We start from the raw sequence: 8,290 nt of genomic DNA, 5'->3' as shown, positions 1-8,290 counted from the left end.
TTAAATTTAACTATCATTTTTACAGCGCTCGCTCGCGCTCATTTTAACCTCTGCCTACCTCTCCTCAGGGACACTCCCTGCTCTGTCAGCGCCGCGCAGCCCAAGGTGACGCTGCAGCGGCCATAGGAGCTCCTGCTCGCCGCCTCCAGCGGCCGCTCCCCCCGGCCACGCCCACTGCAACTGGCCACGCCTCCTACCTTTGCCATAAAGCATGTGCTTCTACCGTACGCGCAGCGGACGGGCGCAGCGGGCGCGCCGTTTGCGCGCCGAAGGCGCGCCTAAGGCAAGCTCGTCTGCGCCCGTCCGCGCCCAGACGGGCCCAGGGCCCTGGAATGCTGCCCAACCATTGGCATATTCATCCGCCGCACTTAAAAATCAGCAGCAGCCTCCCAGTGCCCTTCCATCTACAACCTGGGACCGCCTGACTTCCCTTGGCATCGCGGCCGACACTGTCACTCCTAGACTCATTCGTGTACCTGAGCCACTTCCTGCGCCACCAGAAACTCGTATTCGTATATTTTACCTCAACAACCGATCTCTTCCCCAACATCACACCGATATCTTTCTCCTACTGACCGCGGAAAACCCAGACATCCTGTTGCTCACCGAAACCTGGCTGTCCGACCTTTCCCTTCCCGATATCTTGGCTGCCTTACCCCCCAATTATTACCTGTTGAATGCCAACCGACCGCATGGCCGCCGTGGCGGTGGGGTTGCAGCAATCATTCGGAAAGACCTCCCTTTCATCAAGTCTTCATCCTTTTGTCTTCCTGATGCTGAAAACTTGGTAATCAGCCTGCCAACCGTAGCTGGGGCCCTGACCCTTATTGTCTTATATCGCCCCCCTACCCCGATGCCTCTGTTTCCTGTCACCTTTTGTGAGCAGCTTACTGCCCTCATGACCTCTTCAGCCCGTGTGGCCATATTCGGCGACTTCAATTATTGGTTCAACCATGCTGACGCCGGCTCTCATGCCACCGAACTGTTTTGAGGCACTTTCCAGCCTCAACCTGACGCAGCATGTCGCCTCTCCCACTCACATCGGGGGCAACATCCTAGACCACATCTGGACTCAGGGCATATCACTCCTTGACCTGACTATTTCCCCCTGTGTCTGGTCTGACCACCTACTGATTGAGTCCTCCATCCTTATAACGGGCCTGGTCAGGCCTCCCTCCCGGCCTGGAGGGTCTGCACGGAATTGGAAGTCTCTTGACTCGCCTGCCTTCCTCTCCCTACTCGCTAAATCCCAGCCCCTACCCCCCGAGTCCTCAGACATCGACATCAACATCTTGGACGCCAATATCTCTCACTGGTTAACGATGGCCAGCGACATTTGTGCACCCACCATTTGCTATTCTCGCACCCATCTCAATAAATCCCACAAATGGTATAACTCCATTCTAAAGCAACAGCATCTGGAGCTGCGCCGATTGGAGCGCAGATGGCGGCGCCACTACCATGCCCCCGACAGGGAAGCTTACGTGTCCGCACGCAAAGCCTACAAACCGCTATCATTACCACCAAAACTACTTTTATTTCCAACAGGATCCTAACAGCTCCTAACAGATCCAAGGAGATCTTTAAAGTCCTCGGCGAATTGACATCAGACGCCAGGACACTCCCGACTCCACCCCCTTCCTTGGAATCCTGCACTGCCCTTAATCTTTTCTTTATCGATAAAATTACCTCCATCAAGAACTCTATCCCTCACTCGCCCCTTCTCGTCACATCCGATCCCCCCCGTGTCAACACACTCACTTTCTCTCATCTTCCGGCGCTCAATCCAGAATCTCTCGCCAGACTGGCTGTCCGTGTGAAATCCGGATCTCCCAGGGACTGCTGCCCTCCCTCCGTGCTTCGTGATATCTGCCATACCCTTCCCCACTGCATCCTTCCTTTACTCAACTCCTCTCTCAACTCGGGCACCGTCCCCAGGTCATTCAAAGAGGCCACACTGGTGCCTCTTCTAAAAAAGCCTGGCGCCGATCCAGCAGTCCTAGCTAATTACCGTCCCATTTCCCTCTTACCCTTCCTATCCAAAATCCTTGAGGCTCATGTCACGACTTGCCTCTCAAACTTCATCGAGGAGTCTGGGTACCTGGCATCCAATCAGGCCGGGTTTAGACCAGCTCACTCGACCGAGGCCGTGATTCTCGCTGTATTGGATAATCTCAGACGCAGCGAGGACAGAGGACAACCCCAGGCATTGGTGCTACTCGATCTTTCGGCGGCTTTCGACACGGTGGACCATAACATCTTAATCCACCGTGTCGAATCCGCCGGAATCTGTGGGCCCGCCCTATCCTGGGTCAAATCCTTCCTCGAGGAAAGGTCCCAGGCAGTCAGCTTGGGCCCTTTCTGCGCCACCAGCGTTCCTTCTTCTTGCGGAGTCCCCCAAGGATCCTCTTTGTCCCCTCTCCTTTTTAATTTGTATCTCCAACCCCTCCTTCACTCCCTGGGTAAATGGGACATCACCGTATTCAATTATGCGGATGATTTGCAGATTATTTTTCCCCTCTCTTCCCCTGATGCTGCCATTAATTTCCAGGCTGTCATGACACATATCCAGCTCTGGATGAATCAAAACCAACTTAAGCTCAATCCGAGCAAGACTGAGCTCCTCCTCCCGGGGAGAAGCGCCCTGCTCTGGGGCCCTCAGTACTGGCCGATTGAGCTGGGAACACCACCTTCCCCTGCTGGATGTGTGAAGAGTCTCGGAGTCTTGATTGACTCCGGGCTCACTCTCAAGGCACAGGTGAGCGCAGTAACATCCTCCTGTATGTTCCAACTCTACAGGATTCGGAAAGTCGCTCACCTCCTTTCACCTGCAAGTACTGATAGCCCTGGTGCTGTCCAGGCTGGACTTCTCAAATTCCATCTACTACGGTCTCCCTAAAACTTTATTGTCAAGGTTGCAGATCGTCCAAAATCAAGCAGCTCGGCTGATCTTTAAAACCCCTAAATGGCAGTCTGCTCAACTTCTTCTACGTCACCTTCACTGGCTTCCAGTGAGCGAAAGAATCACCTTCAAGGTTCACTGTCTGGTGTTTAAGGCTCTCACTGGTCCTGCCCCCGCGTTCCTCAAGTCTCTCACCACTCCTTACTGTCCCCCTCGCACCTTGAGATCCACTCATCTCTCGCTCCTTGTCATTCCTCGCTTTAAACTCTCGAGATCGGGCGGCCGCAGTTTTTCCTGTCTAGCCCCCAAGCTATGGAACTCTCTCCCTCTCGCACTTAAGTCATCTTGTTCCCTTCTTTCTTTCAGGAAATCCCTAAAAACTTTACTTTTTCCCCACTAAATTTCCCTCCCTCCCTGATCTTCCCCTCTTCTCCAGTCCAATCAGCGCCAGGAAACCTTTGGTGACAGTGCGCTCTAGAAATCTGTTATAACATAACATAACATAACATAACATATGTGGCTGTGGCTAGGGATGTCGAGGATGAGTCGTGCGGAGGCTATCTGTATGCGTTGTAGTCGTTACTGAAGTTTGGCGGTGGTTCATGCGTATAGAGCATTTCCGTAGTCCAGTCGGCTGGTGACGAGGGCCTGAGTGATGGTCTTTCTGGTTTCGGTGGGGATCCACCTGAAGATTTTGCGGAGCATGCGCAGGGAGTTGAAGCAGGAGGATGAGATGGCGTTGACTTGCTTGGTCATCGTGAGGGAGGAGTCCAGAATGAATCCCAGGTTTCGTGCGTGGTCCGTGGGAGTCGGCGCGGAGCCCAGTGCTGTGGGCCACCAGGAGTCGTCCCAGGCGGATGGGGATTGCCTGAGGATGAGGACCTCCGTCTTGTCTGAGTTCACTTTCAGGCGACTGCGCTTCATCCATCCTGCGACGTCTTTCATTCCTTCCTGGAGGTTGGTTTTGGCGGTGGCTGGGTGTTTGGTGAGGAAGAGTTTCAGCTGGGTGTCCCAATTGATGTCGAAGCAAAGATCATTGCCTCCAACCTTTTGATAGACCTCGAATACTGGGTTTCTTCTGCAAACAGGACTCTTCAGATTAGGTCTTGCCGCCCTGTAGTTATGACACTCTTGAACAGTCATAGATTTCAATGGCCATGCAAGGCTACTAGGTTTCTGCTACATGTAGCAAGGCTGCTCACACAGCAAACACCGGCTCCTCCAAACTAAAAACGAAAAACCAAAGCATAAGCCTCATTACGAGCAAGCTGCAACAAACATTTTGAAGCTAATTTTAATTTAATCACCTGACTGTAACCTGAACCGCTTCTGCCCACAATGTGGGTATTACAATTAAATGAATGATACGTAGTCCAGAGATGTATATTAGGATCACAGCTTTATTCTTCAGATAGGGTCCAAGTTATGCCTCATACTATGCCTTATACAATGCCCCACCAGGAGCAGCCTCCCTGCCGCTCAGCCCTTCCACACCAACTGATTACTTCTTCCACTCAAACACTCTAAACATTCTGATGAAATCACATAGACTGAGCAGCAAGGCAAAGGCAGCAACAGAGAGGACTCATCAGAATTGTAAAAATACAAGCATGCAAGACAATGTACATACATGCAATATGACAAAATTATAAATAAAATGTGTGGTGGTGGACATACACACATACAAAAAGTCAACGGGCTTCAAGAATAACACAAAGCTTAAAGACGTAACACTGAAGGGTAATTTTGCAACCCCTAACCGCAGGATGATACAAATACTTCAACCAAAAACAAGAGTAAATCCAGAGAAACTAAAAAGCATTCTCTTCTTCCCACACAAAGGTGAATCCAGAGAAGCTAAAGAGAATTCTCATCTTTCCAAAACAAGGGTAAATCCAGAGAAGCTGAAAGGAAATAGTCTTCTCTTGTGCGCACCCGTAACGCACAGTCCAACACCTCACACGAGGTAAAAACCAATTCAAAGGGTAAAACCAAACAGACAAGTCAGAGAAGCTACTCGAAAGATTATAACTGTGGTCTTTCCTTAATGTTTTAATGTAGTCATTGTCATAATTTATCAATCGCTAATCTTAATAATGCTTGTTTATATAGCAATTATTTTAACTAATTAACAATAAATATTACTACTCCTCAAGTTCCAAAATTTTGAAAATAAATGTTTGTGATTTGCTATTCTTAATGTTAATACTTGCTCTAATTATCACCACTTGTTGCCCAATCCCAGATTTAAAGTTTTTTTTTAAAAGCACATTTACCACTTTGTGCTCAAAGCATAAGAATCCCCAGCACTGGTGATTCTTTAATTATCTGCAGATGCAGTGTTATCTTGAGGCTCAGGAATTTACCTGATGCGATTGCATGTATTTTATATTCCGTTGGACTGAAAAGTACAGAATGCTCAATAGTTCCAAGTATTACAGACATAGACATTCATGGAGTCTGAGAAATTATTGCAAAGATGTAAGATGAAAAGATGCATTGCATCGCCCCATGGCTACAACTTGACACACATTCAGCATTTTTGTGAGCACTGCCCCAAAGTAATATTTAACATTTCTTTTTCAGCGTTTATTTTTCCATATATATTACTATGCAGAGATCTCCACCCAGACTACAGAGTCTCCCTATGGTAAAGTATGGAGAAAATTAAAAATGTATTTTTGTTTTAAATAAATATTACAAATATTTGTACACTAAATATTAATGAAAATTACTTTTCTATATGTATTTTAAATGTAGAAAATGTTAATAATAAATGCTACAGACTACTACATTAATTTTGAATTAAAACTTTCATTAATCGAAATATATTATATTAAATTAAATACTTTTTCAGGTCACAGACTTCAAGTTCTGAAACAGAGAAGTTATGGAATAGAACACTTTACATCTTCCCTATTACAAATATGGAAATATGCAAACTAAATATCATCGACAATCTATAAAAACTAAATAATACAGACAGAATTATATGCAGTGCAGCAAGAACAATTTTGAGAATAAAACTGTGTAAGCAAATAAAGGCAGGATAAAATAGTACAGTAATAATACAGAATCCTAAATCTATAATCAAACAGATAGGAAGGCTCCTTTTTCAGACATGTGCTGTTCACAATATCGTTTCCATCCACATCATCAAAGTTAGAATTATTCTGTCAACCCAATTTTGGTTTGAGACTTTCGTCCTGTGTTGTGTCCCCTACTCACTTAGGGGTATATTCACAAGAACGTGTGATAAACATCACCATAAAATGCTAACGCAACTTTACACATCGCAGCCAATCGCGGGAAAATAACCCTGTGTCAACATGGAAGTCACAACATGGTGGTACCATGCGATAGTCTGCTGAAAACGCGGCCAATGTCTGCGATACAACCACCGCAACGGAGATAAAAACACAAACCCCAACGTGTAAAAAGATGTTATGTGCCCAAACGCGATAAGAAAACAGTGACAACCAGCGAGAGGCCAGCAATATCCACGCGTAATGCTGGAAAAAGCACAAGAACAGCATACGGAAAATGCCACTAAAAAACAACATCAACTGCGGAGTACCACAAATGCACCCTGACCGACTGCAGAGGACACCAAGAACCCCACAATCCCCACGGAGGAACACCCAGGAATACAGGGCCCGTGGAAGGCCAATGAGAAGAGGAAGAGGAAGACAGGGTACAGTTGCCAGGAAAACCCAGTTATCGCCACAGATGAGCCAGAACACCACCACCAACTGTAGGTCACCTCCAACGTGTCCGGGTCCTGGGGTTGATGGCGGTCCTGGGGGTGGTGGCGGTCCTGGGAGTGGTGGCGATGGGTGTTGTGGCCCTGTTTAGGCTCTGAGCTGCATGATGAGTAGCTCCATGGCGTTGTTTTTTCTTCGGATGTAGCTGTGTGCGGGGCTCCGTTGTCTACTGCAGATAGTCGTCCAACTTTACACCTGCAGGAGGCAGGTGTTAAATACCTGCTGCTACCGTAGGTTATCTCATGTTTTTGACTCGTATCGCGGATCTGGCAGTTTGTTGTGAAAGTGGTGTTGTGTTTTTTTTGCGTGTTTTTGCATGGGAGCACCTACTCTGCATCTCATTAGGGTTAGTTGGTGGTGTCTACCGTGGAGATAAATTTCGGGGCAGTTATCGCGGGAATAGTGGCGATGCCTGAAGTTTGCTTCAGCTTGTGAATGGGGTGTTAAATCTATCTCCACTTTTGATGCGTTAAGGTGGAGATAAATCGGAGGTAAGTTCTTTTGAATATCCCCCAAACTCTTTTCATGTTTTGTTTCGAAAACATCCGCTCTACTCAGATTCCAAATTCTCCATCCCTTGTTTTTCCAGCGTGGTTAAATAACTTCACCAACTCTCTTGGTTCAGTGCATCTGGACCCTTAAAAAGAGCCTATTGGTGCTCAACGATCACCAGACTGAAGTTGTGCCCACTTGGTACCCCCAGTGCAATCGTAATGCTTCTTCTTCTAGGCTATTTTGGTAATCTCATTTAGGGGTAGATGTATCAAGATTCCATTTTGCGATTTCTGAATAGCGATTTTTAAGGAATCGCTATTTAGAAATCGCAAAATGGAATGTATGTAGAAAATCCCTATTTTTTTGCGATTTCTTAGTCTTCCTTATTTGCGAATTCGCAATTTGAGAATTCGCAATTAAGGAATAATTTCCCATGCATTCCTATGGGCTAGGAGGCCCATAGGAATGATTGTGAAATAATTCTCAATTTGCAATTCGCAATTTGCTAATCGCAAATTGAGAATATTTTCAAGGGTGCAGGGGTGCCTCAAAGACACCCTGCTGCACCCCTGAAATTTACATGTGTGTGCATATGGCGCACATACATGCCCTATGGGCATGTATGTGAGTCACATGCCACCTTCACAAATGCCAAATAGAGCATTTTTAAACGAAATCGCAAATTGCCACCAACTACAAGTTGGTGGTAATTTGCGATTTCTAACCCAAATGCGCAATTTCTAAAACCTACATACATCGCATTTAAGGAATCGCAAAATTTGCGATTCCTTAAATGCATAAGCCAAATAAGGAATCGCAAATTTTTGCGATTCCTTATTTTGCAATTTTTTGATACATATCAAAAAATGCAAAAAAGTATTTTGCGATTCGCAAAGGCCGAAATTCGCTGAATTCCGGCCTTTGCGAATCGCAAAAGGCTTGATACATCTACCCCTTAATCTCTAAGCATCCTTCACCGAAAACTCAAACCAACCTCTCCTACAGTTCATCTGTTCATTGTTAAATAATTAATACTTAATTAACTTCTGCCCTAGACCCCTATAAACCTAGCATGCTGTAACTAAAACATGAGTAAAATAAATCAATATTCCATATTTGACATAATTAA

General features: G+C 46.2%; 1 pseudogene; it reads left to right on the top strand.

The window, feature by feature from the left end:
* The first annotated feature begins 7,819 nt into the window (after positions 1 to 7,819).
* LOC144793290 (small nucleolar RNA snR46) lies at positions 7,820 to 8,021 on the top strand (annotated as a pseudogene).
* Positions 8,022 to 8,290: the final 269 nt, after the last annotated feature.

The sequence above is a fragment of the Lissotriton helveticus genome, chromosome 11 (genome assembly GCF_964261635.1).
Source record: "Lissotriton helveticus chromosome 11, aLisHel1.1, whole genome shotgun sequence".
In the NCBI taxonomy this organism is placed as follows: domain Eukaryota; kingdom Metazoa; phylum Chordata; class Amphibia; order Caudata; family Salamandridae; genus Lissotriton; species Lissotriton helveticus.
Note: the sequence above shows the minus strand (reverse complement) of the source record. Positions and strands in the feature narration are given on the sequence as shown.